General features: G+C 43.7%; 1 long non-coding RNA gene across 7 annotated transcripts; it reads left to right on the top strand.

Moving 5' to 3' along the window:
- The first annotated feature begins 19,116 nt into the window (after positions 1–19,116).
- Positions 19,117–25,939, top strand: LOC119307991. 7 transcript variants are annotated; one of them, XR_005149685.1, is made up of 8 exons: positions 19,117–20,705; positions 20,786–20,869; positions 20,957–21,089; positions 21,284–21,366; positions 21,471–21,982; positions 22,475–22,642; positions 22,748–22,876; positions 25,892–25,939. It is a non-coding gene; the product is annotated as an uncharacterized LOC119307991 (long non-coding RNA). The 7 variants fall into 7 exon arrangements; XR_005149684.1 differs by lacking the exon at positions 25,892–25,939 and having other exon boundaries at positions 19,117–19,917; positions 20,642–20,705; positions 22,748–24,631; XR_005149683.1 differs by lacking the exon at positions 25,892–25,939 and having other exon boundaries at positions 19,117–19,921; positions 20,642–20,705; positions 22,748–24,631.
- Positions 25,940–26,240: the final 301 nt, after the last annotated feature.

Below are 26,240 nucleotides of genomic sequence, written 5' to 3'. Positions count from 1 at the left end.
TCTATTTTCCTTTGCTTTTATTTTTAGATCTATTAAACCAAAAATACAAAAATACCTTGTTGCACTTTATTTTATTTGCACTGTATTTATCCTATATATCACAACTTTATCACGTCTTCTCGCCAATTTCAGGCACCATTACCCGAAAGGGATTGACAACCCCTTTAACACGTTGGGTTGCGAGTATTTTTTATTTGTGCACAGGGGTTGTTTATGTTGTGTTGCTTGGTTCTCCTACTGGTTCCATAACCTTGGTCTCATCACTGAGGGAAATACCTACCGTCGCTGTGCTGCATCATCCCTTCCTCTTTGGGGAAATACTGACGTAGTTCAAGCAGGCATCAAAAGGTATTTCTGGCGCCGTTGCCGGGGAGGATCATCAAATCAACCAGGTTCCTAATCACAAATCTCATCTCCTCACAATTTACATTATTTGCCATTTGCCTCTTGTTTTCCTCTCCCCCTCTTCACAAAAAATTGCCGTTCTATTCGCACTTTTTTTGTTCGCTATTTTCTTGTCATATCTGTTTTTGAGTGCGTTCTTGTTTGCATAGTCATGACACCTCAAAGAAAATATTATGATGTTCCTTACCCAAATATTTTGCTTGAAATTGATAAAAGTACTAAAGAATATATGACTACACAATTTGAGTAATAAATATTTTACTGAAGAACTTAAGGAACACTCCGTTGTTTTAGAGGCTATAACGAAACTACTTGATGATATTAGTAGAGAAGTTTGCAATCTCCAATGTAAGGATGCTTTTGCTGAAAGTTTGCTAGGAAAAATATCCGATGCACAATCTACTTTAGTGAATCAAATGGACACCAAGCCAATCTCGCTAGAAGATAAAAGTAATGAAGATTTTTAAATAATTGGTGTTTCCTCTATTGATTCTTTTTTTAGTAAAATTAAGATTGATGAAAAAGGGACTGGAGAAGAGTCAACTTTAGCTAGAAGGCATCTTGTTGAGAAAATTGATAGAAGTGGGTCTGAAGAGGTCAAGACTTTAACTAGTGATGTTCCCACTATTTTGGATTACAAAGACTTTAATTATGATAGTTGCTCTTTGGTTGATTGTATTTCTTTGTTGCAATCCATGATAAATTCACCCATGCTTATGAAAAAAATAAAGCTTTTACTAAACATATTGTTGATGCTATGATGAAAGCTTTTGAAGAAAAGTTGGAATTAGAAGTTTCAATTCCTAGAAAATTACATGATGAATGGGAACGTACCATCAAAGTCAATATTAAAAATTATGAGTGTTTTGCTTTATGTGACTTGGGTGCTAGTGTTTCTACAATTCTGAAATCTTTATGTGATGTACTGGGTCTTACCGATATTGAAGAATGCTCTTTAAATTTAAACTTGGTGGATACTACTATTAAAAAGCCTATGGGAAGAATTAATGATGTTATTATTCTTGCAAATAGGAATTATGTGCCCATAGATTTTATTGTTCTTGCTATTGATTGCAAGCCGTCTTGTCCAATTATACTTGGTAGACCGTTTTACGTACTATTGGTGTCGTGATTGATATGAAAGAAAGGCAATATTAAATTTCAATTTCCACTACGGAAGGGTATGGAACACTTACCTAGAAGAATAATTAGGCCACCTTTTCAATCAATCATGAGGGCATCATATGGATCTAGAACTAAATATGACAAACTTAGATCCTACGCGTTATGCCTAGCTAGGGGCGTAAAACGATAACGCTCGTTGGGAGGCAACCCAACTTGTATCTTTTTGATTTTTGGTTTTCAACAATTATTCCTCTGATTATATGTGTTTTTGTGGTTTAAATTAGTGCGTGTGCCAAGCACGGCCTTTGGGATGATTCGGGTGAGAGTTGATTTGATCTTGCTGAAAAACAGAAACTTTTGCGCTCACGAAATTATTTTTAATTTTTACCATAAGAGTGATTTTGAGTTTGTTATTCTTGTAGAAGATTAATAAACAAATTATTCATGTCTTCCTAATTTTTAACAGTTTTTTGAGTTCCAGAAGTATTCGAAGTAGTCAGGTTGCTACAGACTGTTCTGTTTTTGACAGATTCTGTTTTCTTTGCATTGTGTGCTTGTTTTGATGATTCTATGGTTTTCTTTGAAGATTTTTTGGCATAGAAAAGTTGGAATACAGTAGATATAATGCAAAAATAAAATATGAATGTGTTTGAAACAGTACTTATAGTAGTGGTTTGCTTTCTTATACTAACGGATCTCACGAAGGTTTTGTTGAGTTTTGTGTGATTGAAGTTTTCACGTTTTGGGTGATCTTATAATGGATGAAGGAATAAGGATTAGCAAAAGGCTAAGATTGGGGATGACCGAGGCACCCCAAGATAATATTCAAAGAAGTAGGAAGAAACTAAGCTTGGGGATGCTCCCGAGTGGGATCCCCTCTTTCTTCTAACAACCATCGGTAGTATACTTGGAGCTATATTTTTATTCGTCACATATTATGAGTTTTGCTTGGAGCGTCTTGTATGATATGAGTCTTTTCTTGTTTTGCTTTGTGTTTTAAGTCTTGAATCCTTCCTGGACACACCTTTTTGAGAGACCCAAAAATTATGTTATGCTTGCTCCTATTCTTCACTTAAATTTTTAGAGCAATGCAATTGCTCTAGTGGTTCACTTATAACTTTTTGAGCACGGTGTGCTTTGTTATTTTTGAAGAAATGCTCTCATGCTTCACTTAGATTTATTTGGGATTTAGTAATTTGTTTCAGAAATTCTCTCTCTTGCTTCACTCAGATTATTTTGAGAGAAAGAAAAATTATGCTCATGTTCTTCACTTAAATTTGTTTGAGCTTATTAAAAGCAACATATGAAAATAGTCCCGAAGTGATAGATATCCAAGGAGGATATAATAAAAACTTTCATGAAGATCATTGGAAAAAATAAACTTGGTTTTTAGTAATGGTTTTGAGATATGACGATGTGATATGTGAGTCATGTTGATGAGTAATTATGCTTTAGTAAGAATATTGGTGTTAAGGTTTGTGATTCCCTATGAAAGCATGAAAGTCAATAGTTATGCAATGAAATTTATATCCTACTTTTGGTGCATTAGTCGGTGTTACTTATGCTTAATGCTTCGGTACAAGATTTTTTGTTTCTTGGTTGGTCGCTTCTCAATCTTTTTGCTAGCCTTCATTTTTGCACTAGGTATGATCACTACTTGTGCATCCAAAACCCTTTAAACCAGTTTTGCCATATGAGTCCACTATACCTACCTATATGTGGTATTTTCGTGGCGTTCTAAGCAAATTTGCATGTGACATCTCTAATTTTCAAAATAAATTTCTCTTTTGTATGCTCGTACCGCTCGCGAGGCGGTGAGGGGTGGCCGATATTATCCATGCTAGATGTGTTATTCTCACGATGAGTGTTTATTCACTTGTCATTGCACGAGAGTACGGCAAAGGTATTAGGCATGCCCAGTCCTGGAATGAAAATGAATTTACTTTATGATGTCAAATAATAAATTCCTTGGAAAGTGTTGGTATGGAGGGCACCCTCCGATATGGTTAGCCATGGAAAGTGGAAGCATGGTGGAAGAAGGAACAAACTTTATTTTCTGTTTGCGAACCGCCTATGATGTATCTAGCATGGAAAGTGTTGGGAGCTCTAAGTCGTTTCCGTTGGTGGGAAAAGTATGCCTCCCAAAAAAATTTTATCTCTCAATTTTTGCTTTGAGCTCTGGCACCTCTGTAAATCCCTACTTCCCTCTGCAAAGGATCTTTCTTTTTTACTTTATGCAATTTTTATTTTTGAATTTGAGTCTCCGCCTTCTCTTATAAAGCACCAACTAAGGGACACTATGATTGTATTTGAGCATTGCGTGTAGCTAATATTCGAGTGTGTTTCATGAATGGATCAATGATTGAGCATAATGGGCTAGGCATAACTTGCTTTAGTGTTGATATTTTGAAAGACATGGTTGCTCGTTGGTATGCTTGAGTATTAAAGTCTTCATGTCAAAACTAGACTATTTCTTTCAACCATATAAAAGTCCAAATGTCCATGCTCCAAATAAAATAATATGTGATGAACATGTTAGGCAGTATTCCACATCAAAAATTCAGTTTTTATCATTTACCTACTCGAGGACGAACAAAAATTAAGCTTGGGGATGATGATACGTCTCCAACGTATCTATAATTTTTGATTGTTCCATGCTGTTATATTATCATTCTTGGATGTTTTACAATCATTTTATAGTCATTTTATATCATTTTTTGGTACTAACCTATTGACATAGTGCCCAGTGCCAGTTGATGTTTTCTGCTTGTTTTTTACATCGCAGGAAATCAATACCAAACGGAGTCCAAACACATCAATTTTTTTGCATTTTTTCTGGACCAGAAGACACTATATGGGCCAAGAAAGTACCTCACGGGAGCTCCGAGGGGAGCACAGCCCACCAGGTCCATGTGGGTAGTGCCCACCTCGGTGGCCTCCCGAACCGTCTCTTTGCTCTATAGATACCCCAATATTCCAAAAACAAAAGGTGAGTCGACGAAAATCGATTACCACCGCCGCAAGTTCCAGAAACACCAGATCCAATCTAGACACCATCATAGAGGGGGTCATCATGTCCATTGGTGCCTCTCTGATGATACGTGAGTAGTTCATTGTAGACCTACGAGTCCGTAATTAGTAGTTAGATGGCTTCCTCTCTCTCCCCCCTTCTCTCTCTCTCTCTCTCTCTCTCTCTCCCTCTCTCTTGATTCTCAATACAATGGTCTCTTGGAGATCCATATGATGTAAGTATTTTTGCGGTGTGTTTGTTGGGATCCGATGAACTTTGAGTTTATGATCAGATCTATGTTTTTATCCATGGAAGTTATTTGAGTCTTCTGTGATCTCTTATATGCATGGTTTCTTATAGAATCATATTCTTCTCCGATATTTGGGTTTTGTTTGGCCAACTTGATCTATTTATCTTGCAATGGGAAGAGGTGTTTTGTGATGGGTTCGATCTTATGGTGCTTGATCCCAGTGACAGAAGGGGAAACGACACGTATGTATCGTTGTTATTAAGGATAACAAGATGGGTCTATTTCTACATAAATAGATCTTGTCTACATCACGTCATTGTTCTTATTGCATTACTTCGTTTTCCATGAACTTAATATACTAGATGCATGCTGGATAGCGGTCGATGTGTGGAGTAATAGTAGTAGATGCAGGCAAGAGTCGGTCTACTAATCTTGTATGTGATGCCTATATAATGATCATTGCCTGGATATCGTCATGATTATTTGAAGTTCTATCAATTGCCCAACAGTAATTGTTTTCCCACCATTTGCTATTTTTTCTCGAGAGAAGCCACTAGTGAAACCTACGGCCCCCGGTTCTCTTTGTTAATATATTTGCCTTTGCGATCTATTTTCCTTTGCTTTTATTTCCATATCTATTAAACCAAAAATACAAAAATACCTTGCTGCACTTTAATTTATTTGCACTCTATTTATCCTATCTATCACAACTTTATCACGTCTTCTCGCCAATTTCAGGCACCGTTACCCAAAAGGGATTGACAACCCCTTTAACACGTCGGCTTGCGAGTATTTGTTATTTGTGTGCAGGGGCTGTTTATGTTGTGTTGTCTGGTTCTCCTACTGGTTCGATAACCTTGGTCTCATCACCGAGGGAAATACCTATCGTTGCTGTGCTACATCATCCCATCCTCTTTGGGGATATACCGACGTAGTTCAAGTAGGCATCAGCTGCCCCCCCCCCCCCTTGATTTTCTTTACAGAGGCAACGTGGAACTATATGAGTGTCGTGTTAAATTTTGGAAATATTCCCGGTTCGTTTGGCCTTTCTTTATACATTAACTGAGTTTCTGGTCATTTAATGTGCATAATTCAAATTTGAACTACAATCACATGCTCCAATGCACCAAAGTTGGTTGAAAAATCACATGTGTGTCCTCAGGTAAATTTCTAGGTCCCATGCAAGAAATGGGAATGAGATTCAAACATCTGGGCGTCGTGGCTCGGCCAGAAACATTGACAAACTTGGTTTTTTAATTCCTGTAAATCCAAAACACGCATGAAAATCATGAAACTTGGCATGGTGTCATGACATGGCACAAACATGATGTGGTAATTTTGCTGTCCGATTCACAAAGGTGCACACATTAACAATCAACAAAGTCATTTTGGAACAAGTGATGTCACGTTACAATCGGAAACACAAGTATGATTGAAACCGTGAGCGTTCTACTTACCATTAACGTGCCACCATGTGTCCCCTTTTTTTTATTAGCTAGGGGGCACCGTGAAGGGTAGCTATTTGAGTACGGGAGGTGTGCGAATAGACCCCTGCACGTGCTTATCGGGAGGAGAGCCCTTTGACATCCATCTGCCGCCCACCTCTATCCCAAGGTCTCCATTAATGGCACCCGAGCTCCTGTTTAATGGTGTGGCTATGTCTCACTCGAATGAGATTTAAGAGAAAGAATATCTGAAATGAAAATTTTGCACGGATCTTGATGTAAGATCCTACGGACCTATATTGCATCTACTGCGACTTATAGCAAGATTGATGAATATATAAGGACGACAACAGTGGATAATAATTTTCTTAGATATTTAGGAAGATAATTAAAAAGCCACATGGGGCTACGCCCGAAACACAAGGGCAAAAGAAGAAGGAAGAGGCATACACCGATCTCGCTCACTGATCTCTACTTTCTTGATGCGCTGCAGGTCACGGAGACTAGTTCTTGTGGCGAGCTGCGATGATCTCTTTCATCAGTTTCATGTCCTTAATACGCTGGTTGGCATCATCCACGGATTCCTCCACCAACCTTTTGCGCTCGATGCGGACCATGGCATTCTCGTCCATAAGTTTTTTGACAATGACGCTCGTTGATATGTCCATTTTGCATCATGTTTACCTACTGTTATTTATGTTGTTTTATTGCATAATAATGATTTTTGGAGTAATTCTAATGCCTTTTCTCTCATCAAGGTTCACACAAAGAGGGAGAATTCTGGCAACTAGAAATCTGGACCTGAAAAAGCTATGTCAAGCTACCTATTCTGCACAACTCCAAATGAGCTGAAACTTCATGAGGAATTTTTATGGAATAAATGAGAATTATTGGAGCAAATAAGTACCAGAGGGGCCCACTAGGTGGGCACAACCTACCTCGACGCGCCAAGGAGCCCAGGCATGCCCTGGTGGGTTGTGCTCCCCTCGGCCCACCTCCGGTGCCCCTCTTCTGGTACATAAGTCATTTTGACCTAGAAAAAAAAATAAGGAGAGTACTTTCGGGTCGAAGCGCCGCTGTCTCGAGGCGGAACTAGGGAAGGAGCACTTTTGCCCTCCGGCGAGCGATTCCGCCGGGGGAACTTCCCTCCCCGAGGGGGAAATCATCGTCATTATCATCACCAACAACTCTGCGATCCTAGGGAGGGAAATCTCCATCAACATCTTCAATAATACCATCTCCTCTCAAACCCTAGTTCATATCCTATGTTCAATCTTTGTACCGGAACTATAGATTGGTGCTTGTGGGTGACTAGTAGTGTTGATTACATCTTGTAGTTGATTACTATATGGTTTATATGGTGGAAGATTATATGTTCAGATCCATTATGCTATTTAATACCCCTCTGATCTTGAGCATGATTATCATTTGTGTGTAGTTACTTTTGTTCTTGAGGTCACAGGAGAAATCATGTTGCAAGTAATCATGTGAACTCAATATGTGTTCGATATTTTGACGATATGTGTTGTGATTCCCTTAGTGGTGTCATGTGAACGCCGACTACATGACACTTCACCATATTTGGGCCTAGAGGAATGCATTGTGGAGTAGTTCTTATATGATGGGTTGCGAGAGTGACAGAAGCATAAACCCTAGTTTATGAACTATTCCGTAAGGGACCGATTGGATCCAAAAGTTTAATGCCATGGTGTAGCGACCAGACCTCAAACGGTCAAGTATCTGTGCATCAGTGTCATCCCTGGATTGGTAATGCTGACACGCACAATACTCGAGGAATTATAACAGAGTTTCAATCACACACTTATTACATCGAGTCCTCATAAAGAGTATGATTACACAAAAATATCATGGCTGAAGGCCATCTAAACTAAATAACTGCGGAAGCTTCGAAGGTAAATGAGTCCATCAACTCCAACGGCATAGCTGAGTGCAAAACAACGGCCTATCGCACCTTATTCGTCGTCTGAGTAGTCTGCAACATGAGACGTTGCAGGCATGTAGGTCAGCACATTGAATATGCTGGCAGAGTTACACTGTAAAGCAACGAAATGCAAGAACTATATCTACATGCAATATTTGGCTGGTGGATGTTGTAAGTTTATGATTTTGCATAAAGCTAGTTTTTCCCTACAACAAAGGAATAAATTTATTTAACTACTCCCAAGTTGCCCAATATTTGAGAAGGTAACCCCAACTCAAATCCCATAAAAAGTATCATCATTAACCCAATTCAAAGTTAATTAAAGTAACGTGATGAGATCACATCAATAGATTCAAGTACTAGATACTAAAGATGTCCATAACCAGGGACACGGCTAACCATGATTAGTTTATACACTCTGCAGAAGTTTGCGCACTTTTCCCCACAAGACTCGACCGCATCCATGATCGGATGATCGAGACATAGTCTTTCTGAAGCATTAACTCTCTACTCCGGGCGGACCGGTACACCTACTTTCCCATACATCTGCTATTCCACCTCTTCAAGAGCTCATGCAACTTACTCAACCATGCCAGAGCCCATAATGGCTTGTGGCTGCACACGGAAGTTTCTAGCATGAATAATCTTATGATCCCTTTGAGTCTGGGTGGCTTTCCATAGGATAATTACACAGGTATGCTGGGATTTCCAAAAACAGGCAACATTGGGTTCCCCAGGTGCCTCAACCAATCCACCCAGATGTATGTTAAAGTTGCCACCTTAATGTTATCCATGATTAAATAACTCTCAAACTTCCATGTGTGAATCATGATCCAAACCTCGTCTACGAGCATGGCCAAGCAATAAATAAGCATAACGTATATTCCCGGGGTGTTCAAAAGGTATTAGGTTCGTACGTCAAGCACTACAACCAAAACCACATGTTCGCAATCCTACTCATGCAAATATTTGAGGGCAGAACTAATGCATAGTAAAAACTAGGTATAAAAGAGTGTGATCAAATTGTAACTTGCCTTGCTGATGATCTGCAAACTCTAGAGATTCTAGTAATAAGCTTTGCACTCCGGGTAATCTAGCGTAGACAAATAATAGCATACATAAGCAATCACTCAAACAAAACATGAGAAAACCCGAGAAAAGATCCAAATCGAACACAAAACAAGCAAACGGTTTAAACTAACAAAAGTTAAACCTAACAGCAATATCATCATGTGGATTAGATCTTAACGGTAGTTACATGTGATTAGCTACGATCTGCAAAAATATTCAACTCAAACGGAGCAACGAAACTCAAAATACGAACGAAACAAGATCGTTTACTAATCTGGACTAAAACTCAATTTTTACCATATCAAAATCATGTTCAAGTTGGTTAGCTGGAAAGAACAAAACAATACGGAGATTTAGGCGCTGGTTTCATCTAATTTGGATAAACGAGTAAAAATCCTACGGCACGAACGTTCGCTAGCTGAACTTAACCGGCGAAAAGCGTTTGTTAGAACGAACGAACGGACGTTTGTTAAATAAGAAAACCTAAAAAACCGATCTAGATCTACTAAGCCGTATAAACCGAGGTCCCTTTTTACCGGTCAGCGGCGGTGACGGGGTCAACGGTGGCGGCGGCGGAATTCGGCGGCTCCCGCGATGGGGCGTCAGTGGCGGGGCGACGGCGCGACGGGGCGGCGGCGGCGGCTGCTGCTGCTACTGTTATGGGCGGCGACGGCGGCGGTGAGATGAAGGAGAGGCGGCAGGGCAGCACACTATATAAAGGGGGGCTCGGCCTCGTCTTGGGGAAGGGGCCGGTCTCCGGAGGCGTGCCCGCGTCGTACTCGGCCGACGGCGGCGGGGCGGACTCCCGCTGCGGGGGAAGGCGGCGGCGCGGCTGGGCCTTCAGCCCAGTCGGGCGACAAAGTTTTTTTTTAAATAATTTCACCTGAAAGAAAAAATCCTAATAAGAATATAATAAAAATTCTAAAAATGCCAAAAACAATTTTCACCGTCTAAATAAAATATATAGAACAAAGTGAACATTTTTCTGGCCTAAAAATGCAATTTTCAAAAATGCATATTTTACTAATTCAAATAAAATAGCAATTAAAATACCAAATAAATCATAACTTGATTTTAAAATTCTTTCTCCAGTATTTCTCTTAGTTTGAAGAAGTCATATTATCTTCTCTCATATACTTTTAATAATGAAATAATTAGAGAGAAAAATAATAAAATCAATTTGATCCTTTCTTCCAATTTGAAATGAATTTCAAATATGAAATTTGTGAAACCTCCAACTCTCTCCTTGGGTCCTTGAGTTGCTTAAGATTTCTAGGATCTTAACAAAATGCAAGAATAAATATGATATGCATATGATGATCTATGTATAACATCCAAATTGAAAATTGGGATGTTACAAACCTACCCCCCCTTAAGATCTATCTCGCCCTTGAGATTCGGGTTGGTCAGCAAAACGGTTTGGGTGGTCTCTACGGAGATCTTCTCGCTCCCAGGTGGGTTCTGAGGGAGTCCTGGATTAGGAGGCCCTCGGACAGCCGGACTATATGCTTATGCCGGACTGTTGGACTATGAAGATACAAGACTGAAGACTTCGTCCCGTGTCCAGGTGGGACTCTCCTTTGTGTTGAAGGCAAGCTTGGCAATTTGGATATGTAGATTTCCTTCTCTGTAACCGCCTCTGTTGTAACCCTAGCCCCTCCGGTGTCTATATAAACCGAAGGGTTTAGTCCGTAGGACAACAACAATCATAACCATAGGCTAGCTTCTAGGGTTTAGCCTCTATGATCTCATGGTAGATCAACTCTTGTAATACTCATATCATCAAGATCAATCAAGCAAGAAGTAGGGTATTACCTCCGTAGAGAGGGCCCGAACCTGGGTAAACATTGTGTCCCCCACCTCCTATTACCATTAGCCTTAGATGCACAGTTCGGGACCCCCTACCGAAAATCCGCCGGTTTTGACACCGACATTGGTGCTTTCATTGAGAGTTCCACTGTGTCGTCACCATAAGGCTTGATGGCTCCTTCAATCATCTATAGCGATGCAATCCAGGGTGAGGTTTTCCTCCCTAGACAGATCTTCGTATTCGGCGGCTTCGCACTGCGGGCCAACTCACTTGGCCATCTGGAGCAGATCGATAGCTACGCCCCTGGCCATCAGGTCAGGTTTGGAAGCTTGAACTACATTGCCGACACCCGCGGAGACTTGATCTTTGACGGATTCGAGCCCATGACAGGTGCGTCCTACAGCCGCGATGAGCATGACTTAGATCTGTCATCAGACGGTGTTCAGGAGATCGCACCTGCAGCTGCCCTGGCTTTAAATCTGGAGCAGATCGTGCCATCCGAGGATGGGCGGATGGACCCCGCCATGGAGGCCGCACACTTAGCGCCGATAGAGCCGAACACAGATCTCACCTCCAAGGAGGTCTGTGTCTTCGGACCCTCAGATTCGTCTCCGCCAGGGGCTCCGAACCGCGTGCATCCGTGCCCACCAAACCTGACTGGGCACCGATCATGGAGTTTAGCTCCGTGGGTATCTTTCAGCACTCGCCCTTGGGCGACGTGCTAAACTCATTAAAATCTCTCTCCCTATCAAGAGACTCTTAGCCGAACTAGATCCGGCTTGAGTGGGAAGCGGACGACGAAGAAATTCGTTACCCACCCACCACCCACTTAATAGCCACTGTCGACGACTTAACCGACATGCTTGACTTCGACTCCGAAGACATCAACGATATGGATGACGATGCCGGAGAAGAACAGGAACCACCGCCCACAGGGCAATGGACTGCCACCTCATCATATGATATATATGGTGGACACACCCAAAGAAGACAATGGCGAGGGTCAAAAGGATACAGCGGAGGATGATCCACTTGAGAAGCAAACCAAGCGCCGACGACAGCGGCGCCGCTCTAAATCCCGCCATAGCAAAAACAGTGATACCGGCACAAGGGACAATAGCACTCCGAATGATGCCGAAGACGAAAACAACCCCACCCATCCAAGCTTCAAGCAAGCCAGACGGGAGGATGGGCAAGCTAGCCCTGATGAACATGCAATGAATGGAGACTTGGAGGATGAAAATTACATGCACCTCTCCGAAGACAATGTGAGCCTCAGCGATGAAGAATTTATCGTGCCTGAGGATCCCGTCGAGCAGGAGCGCTTCAAGCGTTGACTTATAGCCACTGCAAAAAGCCTGAAGAAAAAATAGCAGCAACTTAAAGCTGATCAAGATCTGCTAACTGCTAGATGGACTGAGGTCCTGGCAGCCGAGGAATATGGACTCGAGCACCAACCAAAAGCTACCCGAGGCGCAAGTTGTTACCTCAATTCGAGGATGAGGCACTATAGCCCACATTACCAGCGCAGGATGCGGCTGACCAGCCACCTCGTGGCCAAGACAAAGCGGCGTATCAGCCCGAACACCAGCCCGCACCCCGTCGGCAAACAAATAAAAACACGAAGGCCCGGGGCTACACGCAGGACCTGTGAGACGAATTGGAAAACAAAGCAGGACAGTCAAGATCGATCTACAGATCACGGGGGCGCGCCCCAATGCATGACGATGACCGCCACGCCGGATATACTAAATACAAATCCGGCCGGGCCGAATATAGCAGATCAAACTCGTGGAACTACGTCACGACGTAGCCCGCATGGAGGCGCCGCACACCCCCTATGCTTCACTGACAAAGTAACGGAGCATGAGTTCCCAAAAGGGTTTAAACCCGTGAACATCGAACCATGTGATGGAACAACAGACCCCGCGGTATGGATCGAAGATTTCCTTCTCCACATTCACATGGCCCGCGGCGATGATCTGCATGCCATCAAGTATCTCCCAGTAAAACTCAAGGGACCAGCTCGACATTGGCTGAATAGCCTGCCGACAAACTCCATTGGCAGTTGGGAGAACCTGGAAGACGCAATCCTTGACAACTTCCAGGGCACTTATGTGCGACCACCGGACGCTGATGAGTTAAGTCACATAACCCAACAGCCCGGAGAGTCAGCCAGGAAATTCTGGACTCGGTTCTTAACTAAAAAGGACCAAATTGTTGACTGTCCAGATGCCGAAGCCCTAGCGGCCTTTAAGCACAACATCCGTGACGAGTGGCTTGCCCGACACCTCGGCCAAGAGAAGCCGAAATCCATGGAAGCCCTTACGACACTCATGACCCGCTTCTGTGCGGGCGAGGACACCTGGCTAGCTCGTAGCAACACCATCTCAAGCAAGCCTGGGACTTCTGAACCAAGAGATAACAACGGCAAGCCCAGACGCAGCAAACACAAGCGTCGTAATAATGGCGACAACACCGAAGACATGACCGTCAATGCCGGATTCAGCGGCTCTACCACTGGTCAAAGGAAGAAACAATTCAAAAGAAATAGTCCGGGCACGTCCAGTTTGGACCGTATACTCGACCGACCATGCCAAATTCATGGCACCCAGGAACACCAGCCAATCACACCAACAAAGAATGATGGGTCTTCAAACAAGCCGGCAGATCAGGTGCCAAAAAAAGGAGAAGGGGTCGCAAAGCGATGACGACGACGAGGAGCCCCTGCCACCAAACACAGGAGGGTAAAAGAAGTTTCCCCCGCATATCAAAATGGTGAACATGATAAACGCCACCCATATTCCCAAGCGGGAGCAGATGTGCACACTCAGGTATGTCGACGCAACGGAGCCAGTCGCCCCAAAATATAACCTATGGTCGTCCGGCCCGGTCACTTTGATCGTACGTATCGTCCGGCCAATAACAGTCAGGGCAATTTAGCCGCACTAGTCCTTGACCCAATAATTGACGGATTCCACCTCACACGAGTCCATATGGACGGGGGCAGTAGTCTGAACCTGCTATATCAGGACACAGTGCGCAAGATGGGTATCGATCCTTCAATGATCAAACCCACTAAAACCACCTTTAAAGGTGTTATACCAAGTGTGGAGGCCCGTTGTACAGGCTCCATCACTCTGGAGGTAGTCTTTGGACCACCGGATAACTACCGTAACGAAGAGTTAATCTTTGACATCGTCCCCTTTCGCAGCATCTATCATGCATTGCTCAGTCGAACCGCGTTTGCTTGATTCAACGCGGTGCCACATTATGCCTACCTTAAGCTTAAGATGCCCGGTCCACGCGGCGTCATAATAGTTAATGGCAAGGCCGTACGCTCCCTCCGTGCCGAAGAGTACACCACCGCCTTAATAGTAGAAGCATAGAGTGGCATCTTTCAATTGAACCTTGAGTCGAAAGCCAAGCTTCCGGACACCATCAAACGAGTCCGAACTACTTCGTGGCAAGATAGCCCGGCTCGTCAAGAGCTCAACTAAACACTCCGACAGTAGACAGAGGCAAAGCTAGGATAGGCCACACAATGCGGCTCAACCGCTCCGTGGCACACAAACATTTTTTCGCATTTCCCTTGCAGGTCCACTTTTGTGTAGGCCATCACCAGCGACCAGACCCATGAGGGGACAAACATACCACAGAGGGAAACAACTCAGACGCGTAAAGGAATCCTTAGATATTCCCCTCGATGACCATCCGACTACAATCCGGATACGCACACAGCCTCCCTCCCCCAATCTCAGCAGATTCTAAAGTCATATTTCTTTTTTATCACATTACTTGTACTCGTACGCCTTGACGTATTATTCAAATTACAACGTGTGCCTTTTTATGACGCTTACTTGCAGTTCCTTTTTTGATACTCTTTGTCAAATGGCATTCGTACACTACGATATGCCTTAATATGCCAGGGGCCTCATCGTACCCATAATACGGCAATAAAAGTTCGGACACCTTCACGGTCGTTCGGCACCTCGAACTTGTAGCATTATATGCATCGGCTCCGAATCATGTCTTGGGTCAAAAGTTGGGTTGCCCGGCTCTATATCGGCTAGGGTAGTAAAGGGAGAACTACTGCGATTGCATCCCGGTTCTTCTGGATGAGCGCCTCAGTAGAGAAAGCCGAAAACTGACTGTCATGATATGGAGAGAGCTGGTCAGCTGTTCAAGAGGTCGCAAAATCTTTAAGGATTTCTTCCGCACTATGCGATAACTAATGCAGCATGCGATGAATCGGCTTTCTCTTCCGATCAGGTGCTTATAGAGCCCCTAGTGCGGTCTTCCAAACACCAGGGGCTGCGCCTACCTTTCTCTTGTCAAACTGCCTGGTTCGTTGCGCTGAACACCTCCATCAAGGACTCAAAACTGGGGTAAAGAGTGCTCAGGTTCATCCCGAACACCCCCGTATTTCCTACATGGGGGCAGAAGCCGACGACTAGCCAACTCTCAGGGTTAATATATAAAATGGCCGCAAAGGAGGTAAAACTTCCAAAATAACAAGCATTATATCATTTAAATGACCTTGTTCAAACATTACATAGGACAACATGAATGTATTCATGGGAATATAATGTCCTTGGCACATTTCTCCGCTACAAGACGGCATCCTTTTAGGACACTATCATAATATAACTCGGGCTTGCGGTGCTCCTTCACCTCAGGCGGTCCTTGGGTCATCAGCTTTTCAGCATCCATCTTCGCCCAGTGCACCTTCGCGCGGGCGAAGGCCATTCGCGCACCCTCCATACAGACCGACCGCTTGATGAATTCAAGTCGAGGGCAGGCACTTACCAGCCGTTTCACGAGCCCGAAGTAGCTGCTGGGAATCAGTTCGGCAGGCCATAGCCGGATAATTAAATCCTTCATGGCTAGTTCCGCCGCCTTATGCAGTTCAATGACCTGCTTCGGTTGATCGGCAAAGGGCACTGGATACTGTGGTGCCAGATACTGCGACCAAAAGAGCTTCTCCGCAGTGCTCCTTTCTTCGGCTTGGTAGAATTGTGCGGCATCAGATATGCTACGCGGCAGCTCCGCAAATACCCCTGGAGAAATCTGAATTCAAATTAGTAACGTGATTTTCTCCCTTCCAATATTTGCTTTGCATAGATAAAGCCTTACCCACCGCGATCTTCCTCGCCTCCTAGATTTCCTGCCGGGCGCCTTGGGCTTCCCCCCAGGCATCACGTGCGGCCTGACGAGCCTTGGTGAGTTTGAATTCTTTCTCTGTTAAACTCTGCTCCAAGGTCTCGCATTTCTTCACGGCCTCTTGGAGCTCTTGCTTAGCTTCAATAACCCTGGCCTCATGCTTTTCACGAAGAGCCTACTCTGCTGTTGCCTTCTTCTCAGCCTCAGCCATAGCCTTCTTAAGAGCCTTGACTTCGGTCGTCGCCCCTAGAGCACATCATGAAAATATTTTCATCATAGTCAGTTATTCATTCGCGCTGAACATGAACAAGGTTTTTTGCATACCTTGGTTATCCTCCAACTGCTTTTTCAATTGGCCAAGTTCTTCTTCGTCCCGCTCCATACTCTGCTTCAGTCCGGAGACTTCCGCAGTATGAGAGGCGGCATTCGCTACAGACGCCTGCTTATAAATAAAAAAGAGGGAGAGGTGCCATAGGGTGAGTCTCCTGCGATCGTGTATTTTATCCTTTGCCCGGTTCTTTCTTTCAAACAACGAACAGTGTATCAGGGGCTACTACCTATACTATAACACTCTTTGAAACCTAACAACATACCTCAAAGCCCGTTATCAGGCTAATGCACGCTTCATTTAGCCCGCTCTCGGCTGACTGAATCTTCTCAATCACGCACCCGTAAGGGCACGGTTCTCCTCAATGATGGAGGCGCTCTTCAGCGCCGCTGATAAAGTATCCGGCACCTCTGGCTGGGCAAAGGTTGCCAGTGGAACAGGCGCACCCCTTCCTATCGAGGGAGGCTGCCTGCCTGATTCCGGAGCCGTATCGGTCTCCGGAATAATGTCCGGCTGGGGGCCGAATTCGAGATAGCCCCCGCCATCAGTGTCCATGGGAGCCTTTTCTCCCGTGTGTCGGCCCACCAAAATTTGACCCCCTGGCGCCGCCTTGACGGTCTTTTCACCCCCTCCTTGGCCTGGGTCCCTCTGGGATGATGCCTCGGTGTCGTGCACTTTTTTTGGGGAAGGGGCCTTCTGGGGTGTCCCGCTGTCCATAGCATCCGAGCCAATAAATCCTCCGATGAGGATTGTTTGGCGCGGGACCTCGCGCGGACTGCAAGAAAGTGTGGCTCAATGATTAAACGTCATACAATAGTAAGTCTGGATGCACAAACGTGTCCGTGTTTTATATACTCACAATTTCACCAGAGGCTAGTCCCTGGGATCCCACTCCGGGCTGCTGTCGGTAGCGGTGGCGGATTCCTCCGGAAGGGGAGTTTTTCCTTTCTTAGGCGATTCAGCCTCCAAGTGTGTGGAGGCCATCCTTTTCTTTCTTCCCCTCACTGGGGAGGATTGGCTTTCCGCCTCTTCTTCGTCCTCCTTGGAGGAAGAGCGGGCCTCGGAGTCTTTGGATACTGTGTCCAAAGTTCCTCGGCGAGACGAGCGCCCCTGGTCTCTTTAACCTCTTTTTTCGGTTTTCTTCTTCGGCGCCTTGTAAGGCGTCGGGACCAGCATCTTTGTCAGAAGTGGGCCGGCTGGTTCTTCCGGCAGCGGGGCCGGGCAGTAGATCCGCCCTGCCTTCTTCGTCCAGCCCTAGGAGAGTTGTGGAAAAATACATTGAACGTTTCCCTTGGATTATACAGATAAAGCATGTGACTTGCCAACATACGGAGACTTACCAAACTCGCAGGTAGGGACAGTTGATACCCGCGGTCCTCAGCTGAGTCCGGCCACGATTTGCCGGACTTAAAAAGCACTTTCCAGATGTCTTCGTGCGATGTGTCGAAGAACCCTAGTAGGGTCTGGTGCTTGGCCGGGTCGTATTCCCATAAATGCCAAGCCCTATGTTGGCAAGGGAGAATCTGGCGAACTAACATCACCTGGACCACATTGACAAGTTTGATATTCTTGTCTTCCATACCCTTGACGCGCGTCTGGAGCACCGACAACTCATCAGGCGAAGACCAGTTCAGGCCCTTCTTGGGCCAAGACGTAAGCCGCAGTGGAGCTCCGGATCGTAATTCGGGAGCTGCGGCCCATTTTGTGCCGCGTGGCTCAGTGATATAGAACCACCGTTGTTGCCATCCCTTGACGGAGTCATTGAAGGTACCTGAGGGCCATGTGACGTTGGGCATCTTGCTCACCATGACTCCTCTACACTCAGTGCGCTCTCCGCTGACCTCCTTGGGTTTCACATTGAAAATCTTCAGCCATAAGCCTAAGTGTGGGGGGATGCGGAGAAAGGCCTCGCACACGACGATGAATGTCGAGATGTTGAGGAAGGAATTGGGGGATAGATCATGAAAATCGATCCCATAGTAATACATAATGCCGCGAACAAATGGGTGGAGGGGAAACCCTAGTCCGCGGACAAAATGAGGAAGGAATACAACCCTCTCGTGGGGTTCCGGAGTAGGGACGATCAGTCCCACCGCCGGGAGGCGGTGGCTGATTTTCTTGGCCAGATACCCGGCCTGCCGAAGTTTCTTGATGTCCTTCTCCCGAACGGTAGAGGCCATCCACTTGCCTCCTGCTCCCGATCCGGACATTTTCGGAGGGCCTTTGTGTGCGGAGAAGGTGAATACTTGGGCGTTGGAGCTCGAGAATGGATGAGCAGAGGAAGAAGAAGGCGTGGGTGAAAAAGGGGAATCCTTATTTAAAACAATAATGAGGCTAGCCAACTCGCATGGAGAAGGCTCCCCCGATCGCTTCCTTTGATGGCCGTTTGATCGTGGTCAGACTAGTCTTCGACTTTGTTTCGACCGTTAGATGCTTGCTGTTTTCGCTGTTGGTTTTGACCGTGTAAGTTTGCATGGCCAATGACCGATGAGCTCTTATTCTGTGCCTATTGGCTGGGTAAGCCATTTCGAGGTGCGAGTGCACCCTCTCCCCGCAAGCCGCGTGCACGTCGCGCCATTTGCGGGGGCGTGGGTAACCTTGCCGTCGAAAGCCCCTCGGCCCAGTCAAATCGCCCGCACTCCGCAGCCCTCCCTCCCTCCTCGATCTCTCTCCCTCAGCCGCCACAAACCCTAGGTCCCTTTCCTACGATACCGTGGTCTTTGCCCCTGCTCCATCCGACCTCCATGGCGGACGAGGGCCCGATCCGCGCCGACGCCGTGCCGGCGGCGGCCGGGGCGGGCGCGGAGAGGGCCGATGCGGCGGCTGCGGGCGGGGTGGCGGCGGCCAAGGCCAGGGAGGACGAGGTTGGCCACGGGCGGGGCGGCGGCGGCCAAGGCTAGGAAGGACGAGGTCAGGGAGTACAAGAGTGACGTGAGGAAGCTGGAGGAGCTGTTCAAGAAGCTGAACCCCTCCGTGGAGGAGTTCGTGCCGCTCTTCCTTCGCCAGGGGGACAGCGCATGCCGCCTGTCGGCCGACGCGCTCGTCTTTGCCTCGCCCGCGATCGACTACTATGCTCCTCCGTCCACCGACTCTGTCCGTGCAGGTCGCCAGTTTCCTTTCGCGCCAACCTTCTCCACTGTCTCCCCAGTTCATCCTCCGTCCCTTGCTGCTCGAGATTCTCATCTGCTCAGGCTGCGAGGAAGACACGTGAGGAGGAGAGACCTCGTCTCGAGAAGCCCGGAGGAGGGGCTGAAACAGAGAGGAGCAGATGCCAGCCAGGTAGTCGGCTCGGCTTGACACCGTCCTTCGTGTCTGGGCCGCGGCAGACCCTAGCACCATCCTTAAGGTGTCTTCACGGCTGCAGGAGTGTATGTGAGCCCCCCACCATCTCTCACTCTCCCGTCATCACCTGGTATTGCACTTCTACCCCCTGGCTTGAACCTGAAACCTCCATGTGCTCTGTAGGTGTAGATTCAGACGTCACCAAAGCCCTTTTTGTGGGATTTACAAAATTCATTCAGTAACATTGTAAATGGGTGTAAATTCAGACGTTGCCAAAGCCAAGTTTGTCCTACTGATTTCCTTGGTATTCCATATATTATGTGCCCTGTAGGCCTTATTGCTTTCCTAGCTTGGTAAGTTAGTATGCATGAATTTTGTGGGTGTGTGTGCATTTGGATGCTGACTTAGATGTCATCCCATCTTGCTTCCATGTTTTTTCTTCACCATGTTATCTTTAGCCTTCCACGCCACTGATTTGGTTGGTTTATTTCCTTGAATAGTTCTCCTTGTTTGCCACTGATAAATACAACGATTATGTGATGTCTGTATTTATTGTTTTAGCTAATGTGTCTCTTTTATTATTATTATCATCCTCTATGGTTAATCACACATTTCATTGTTGTGCTTCGGAGTCTATGGTGTACTACATGCAACATGATACAATCCACAATGGTTAATAAAAACTAAATATGATAGCAAATGAAAACTATTGTGATGCATTGAACTATGATGGACACATAAAAAAGGCGTACAATAACTTCTAACTTTATTCCACTGACGAGATGTGTCAATTCTTTTTGTGTTGATTAGAACAAAGTTGAAGAGATGATTTGGAATCTCTTGGATATGTACTCATGTACTTCATAAGGGGAAGGTTGGTTTATTTTCTGCATTCTTATTGTGTGTTGTGTAAGATATATTAATGAATCAGATGTAACATTGTTTTCTTTTCAGCCTTCCTTGGTAAGGTCTGAAAGCAGGAACGAGGAAGCAAAAGTATGCGAAGATCAGTGAGAAAAAATTGCAACATCAATTGAGGTACTTGGTAGTTATAATGCGTGTACTGGTTGTTGGCACTCCGCCCTGTATATCTAGGTTGGTTATAATGTTCTGATTATTTTTCAGGCTCTGTGTCATGGGTATCCTACTGAGTTCACATCATATTTCCATTATGGTTATTGTCGCTTGCTTCCGTTTGATGACAAGCCTGATTATTCCTACCTTAAGCGACTGTTACGTGACCTCTTTATCCATGAAGGTTTGATTTTGTTTTCATTCTTGAAGAGGATTAGGAAGTATTATTTTCCTCTTCATACTTAAATCTACGAGATATTAACTTCCCTCGTCTATACTTGATCGAAACCTGTTGCATTCTGTGTATTATTGAAGTACCAACATCCAAAATGCTTTAAAGGTTATAGCCGTAAGGTTCATCAGAATAATGCCTTGCAGGTTTTCAGTTTGACTATGTATTTGACTGGACAATATTGAAGTACCAGCAATCTCAAATTGCTGGTGCTCTGCCTCGTGTTGCAGTAAGTCTTTCATGCACTCACCAACCAAAGACATGTGTATTTTCATATAGCCATCCATGTGAAATTGCGACGTCTTACATATATTCTACATGGCCATGGTGCAGGACCTTTTGGGTTGACACCACCTGTATTGCAGAATGATAGTCAATCTGGTAATTTGTTTATTTTGATCAGTCCTTACGAGTATTACTATTACTGTTTTCAGGCAATATTGATGAGTAATTGGCTTATAATAAAGTTGCCAGAAAGTTTCTTTGCTTCTATGGCTAACTTGAACCAGATGGTCACCGGTTGGTCCTCCTCTTCTCTCCTCGCGCCATCGTCCTCCTCCTCATCCATCTCTCGATTCAGCCAAGACAATGGGGATCAAGACTGTGTTATGTTGAAAAAAGGAAAGAGACTACTCTTTTGTTACTTACAGTACAGATATATGCTATAACATTACCGTTATGCTCTCTTTGGATTTCATTTTATGTCTACCAACAAGAAAGTCACTAATATCAATGCCTACGAATTATTTTGTTCGCCATTCTAATCGTGACAGCAGAGAGCAATGGATATAGAAGAAATATGTAAACAATTGTCCCTTAGAAGAAATATGCAACAACTTATTCAGGTTACTTCTGAATTAATAACGCCTCTGTATCGTTACATACACATACTTAGAATGTGCTCTTGGTTTGGTTTGGATTACTCGTGTTTTTTTATTTTGACTGCAAAATAACTTCTCTTTTCAACACACTTAGTGCGTGATCTAGCCATCACATTATAATAGAGTAAGTGAGAAAAAGCTCTTTATTTGAATGACCAAGAATCCGTGGTGTGCTCCTCAACTGCAAGGAACACTCCACTATGAAACTCACTTAAGTAGGCTGGTAGATCGATGCTACTTCCGTTATTATTATTTTTTATTGCCTAAGCGCCGAACAAACACTCTTGCATTGGAGATGCCCTGATTAGCTTCTTCTACAAATTTGTCCCAATGCAATTAGCAGGCTAGCATATTCGAAAAATGAAATTTTGAATGACATATAGCAGGATATGCATGTATTCCTACTCCTATCTTGTATGGACAAATAGATCTAACAGCTGACCTTCTTGCTTGCAGTGGTACAGGTGTGATCTTCATGGAGCTAGCAATCATTGGATTTGGTAATACATAATCACTTATTCAGAGAGCCCAAGGTGAGAAGGGACGAGCATCTAGAACACCACCACCTACTAATCATTGAGCTACTATCTGTCTTTGAATGAGTTACTTAACAAGAGAAGGCAGGTAGCAATAGAACACGTGCAATCTCAATGTTTACTAATTATCTATTTCTGAATTTATTCGTTCCCAACTGCTCTGAATCTGGGTGTTTTGCTTGATGCTTTGTAGGAGTTTCCTACCTTTCTTCTGCAAATCTGGAATGCCTTTATGGCATGATCTCGTGAAAAAAGTACCTTTGATGCAGTAATGGATTTGATTATCACTGGTTACTCTGTTTTCACGAATTACTATCCAACTGTAAGTCTGTTCTATACCCTAAGGCCCATGTAAATCTGATAGAAGATTAAGCTATTTAATTTTAACTAAAAAGGATAATATTCTTTCACTCGCTTGAATCTGTCCAGACCTGAAAAATACTTATACTTTGAAAGCTTGATATATGAGTATGTAATTTTACAGGTATGTAAATAGCCGACAATGTTATTGTTCAAATGTACTCGAGCCAGGTTTCGGTGTTTCATTGCAACCAAAAGAATTGGTAATACTGTTTTGATGAAAACATGGTCGCACTTGTCGGTGTTGTATAATAGGATTTTTAATTAGTGGCATAGGAAATTTTTCCCTAAGATCCACTATGAAGTTGATTGAAAGTCCATTTTCCTAAGATCCACTATGACAATGAAAAAGATTTCTGAAAACTATGTCACCATAAATGTTCCATCATTGTCCATAGCAGTCCCATGCCATATTAATTTCAGAAGAATAAATTCTTATTCAGATGTTCATTGTGTTTTTATGTACTGCTATATCTAAAAAAAGCAAGTTTCAGCTAAAACCAGAGCCGTGGTTAAGATACTCTTCGCACCTAGGATATGTGTATATGTTCAGATTGCTAACTTTAAACTATAGTTTTAGAAAATGTGGTGCCCTCGCTCATTTTACTAATGCATGAACTTAGGGTAAATGTTTTATGTGTAATGCGTGCTTGATTTCTTTTTGATTCTGGCGGATTTTGATTTTCTCCACCATGCTTCTCTCCAACGGGATGAGTCTGTTTTCGCTACAACGGGTGATGCATGTGCTTATTGTTGGCTGTTGGTATGTGGTATGCATTTTCTCATTGTTGGATGTTTGTTGTTTGCTATGATTAAGATACATTGGCATGTACATTTTATATCAGTTTTGTTTTCAACACCACCTATCACTGTATAATTTGCCGTTAATAGAGTAGTTTCTCCTTTATTGCATTGCATAATGCTAGCAAGCTACATTGCACCATAAACAAATATAATCCTCTTCCAAGGTTAAACCTGTTTTTTTCCTTCTAGCAAAGATCTTCTCTGGAAAAGATCAATTCCGTTAGCCTATAATATTGCAGTTCTTTCGTATCCTTCAAAGATTTATAAATATTTTCTGTTTCCACTCCATTCGTTCTCATGGATTCTGAAAAAAATATTTTTGTTTTTTGTTGATTAATAATATTGCTTTCCGTTTCAGTTTTGTGGTGGTCGATGCATGTAGAATATACAGACTTTCCTAGAATGGCGCCTTTTAGTTTTTCTGCTTGATGTTAGTTCATTGATGAGAACACCTATGTACATGATTGCTGCATGCATGATTTCCTACTATATACTGAGAAATATTTTTGTTTTCCGGACATTGTTTTCTAAATCCTATCAACATATTACCTGATATGGTTTTTGAAGTTTCTATTTTATAGCGAGCTTTGCACTGGTCAACTTGAGTATGGTATTGTTATCTTTTCTTTTGTTTACAGGCGATGTGTGGTAGAAGCTGTACTCATAGGAAGACTATTGTGTTGTGTATAAACCATGTTCTACGATTCACTTCTGTTATGCATATTTACTTTTCAGTTTTAGGACCGAAATCCATCCATTGTAATGAATTTGGTTGTACGGGCATTACCTATTTGACTTAGGCTTGCTTCATCACATATAGACTGCTTTTCTTTTCCCCACTGCTTGTATGACCTAAAACTATCATGTATATGAGGCAAGTTATAAGCAATGTTTCACATTTTCTTACTTGAAATACTGTGCTTGCCTATTCAGATGTTCCAAGACCCAAATCAACAGAAAAACAACACATACAACATTTTTTTCCTTTTAACTTTGGGTACCCTTATACAAGCCCTTGTTCATTTTGTTTATATAGTGGTTAGAATAGTAACCATATGTGCTTGCTCAATACTGATAAATGGAATATTTTCAAAGCACGTATGGTGTGGGTCTCTTCACAATTTGGCGCAACGGGAGATTACTGAAAAATACATATTTTTTCAACATGACATGGTCTTGAAATGGGACTACTATCAAATTAAAATGTGTAGGTATATCTCATTGTAGATGACAAGTCAATATTTTTTTATTAAAGGGGGTTAAATTTGTTATCATATATGCTTGCCCGCTACTAAAACAACTAAAACATTCTTTTCATGTTGAACATGGATTCAATGGGTCTCTGTGCCATTTTGTTACCTAGATGACGAACTGAGAAAGAAAGGAAGGGGATAGACAGTCTTCGCTGGCTCCGCCCCCTACTCACGGGCCACATGCATCGCTCTATGTGGGTTGAGCTAAATAACATATGGGCTATCCTAATACCTCCTGATCCCTATATCTCCGTATATGCACAACAAAGACATGTTTTTTTCTTAGGTTTTTTTTATCTTTTTTCCTCTTTTTTTGTAGGAAAAATATGCATGGCCAGGTTTTTCATCATGATAACCATGTTTCCAAACTTGCTAAAAAAATACAACCATGCCAACTTTACTCTCATCATAGTGCCCATATTTTCAAACTGAACATATGCATATTATGCAAAGTTTTTCTTTTCCCATACTATTATTTAACAACGTAATAAACATATTTAAAAAATAGCAGATTTAGTTGAAGGTTCTTGCAGCATGAAGCTATTTTCATCTACAACAAGTCTTCAGCAGGTCTGTGCGCCATTTGGCGCAACGGGTCAACTAGTCTCTTTATAAAGGCGGTAGAAACCATGCGCCTCCCCACTTGCCGTGGGAACTCGCTTATTCCTCAAGCACCGTGTTGATGGTGTGGTTGGGTTACCCACACCTTGATGAGTATCCCATGATACGGGGACACGATCTCTGCTTCGATAAGACGTGCCTATGAAACCGCCTCGCAAGATGTGCAGTAGCAGGTTGAGAAAAACGGTTTAAATAAATACGGGGCCATGGCGTGATGTCACGCTATGGAAAGGTTGTCAGCAGATTAGATTCGTGGAATATTGTGTTCTTTACGGTGATATGTGGAATTTGTTTTACAGAGTCGGACACGATTCTTGTGTTCAAGATCTTCTTTGGAGTATTCGGAGAAGGAACCTGCCTTGCAATGCCGAAGACAATCTGCTAGCCGGACTCATCGTCATTGAAGCCTAGTTCAGGGGCTACTGAGGGAGTTCTGGATTAGTGGGTCCTCGGACAGCCGGACTATATGCTTATGCCGGACAGTTGGACTATGAAGATACAAGACTGAAGACTTCGTCTCATGTCCGGATGGGACTCTCCTTTGCGTGGAAGACAAGCTTGGCAATTTGGATATGTAGATTTCCTTCTTTGTAACTGCCTCTATTGTAACCCTAGCCCCTCCGGTGTCTATATAAACTGGAGGGTTTA

The sequence above is a fragment of the Triticum dicoccoides genome, chromosome 5B (genome assembly GCF_002162155.2).
Source record: "Triticum dicoccoides isolate Atlit2015 ecotype Zavitan chromosome 5B, WEW_v2.0, whole genome shotgun sequence".
Lineage (NCBI taxonomy): Eukaryota > Viridiplantae > Streptophyta > Magnoliopsida > Poales > Poaceae > Triticum > Triticum dicoccoides.
The sequence above is the reverse complement of the archived record's forward strand: the minus strand, read 5'-3'. Positions and strand labels throughout refer to the sequence as shown.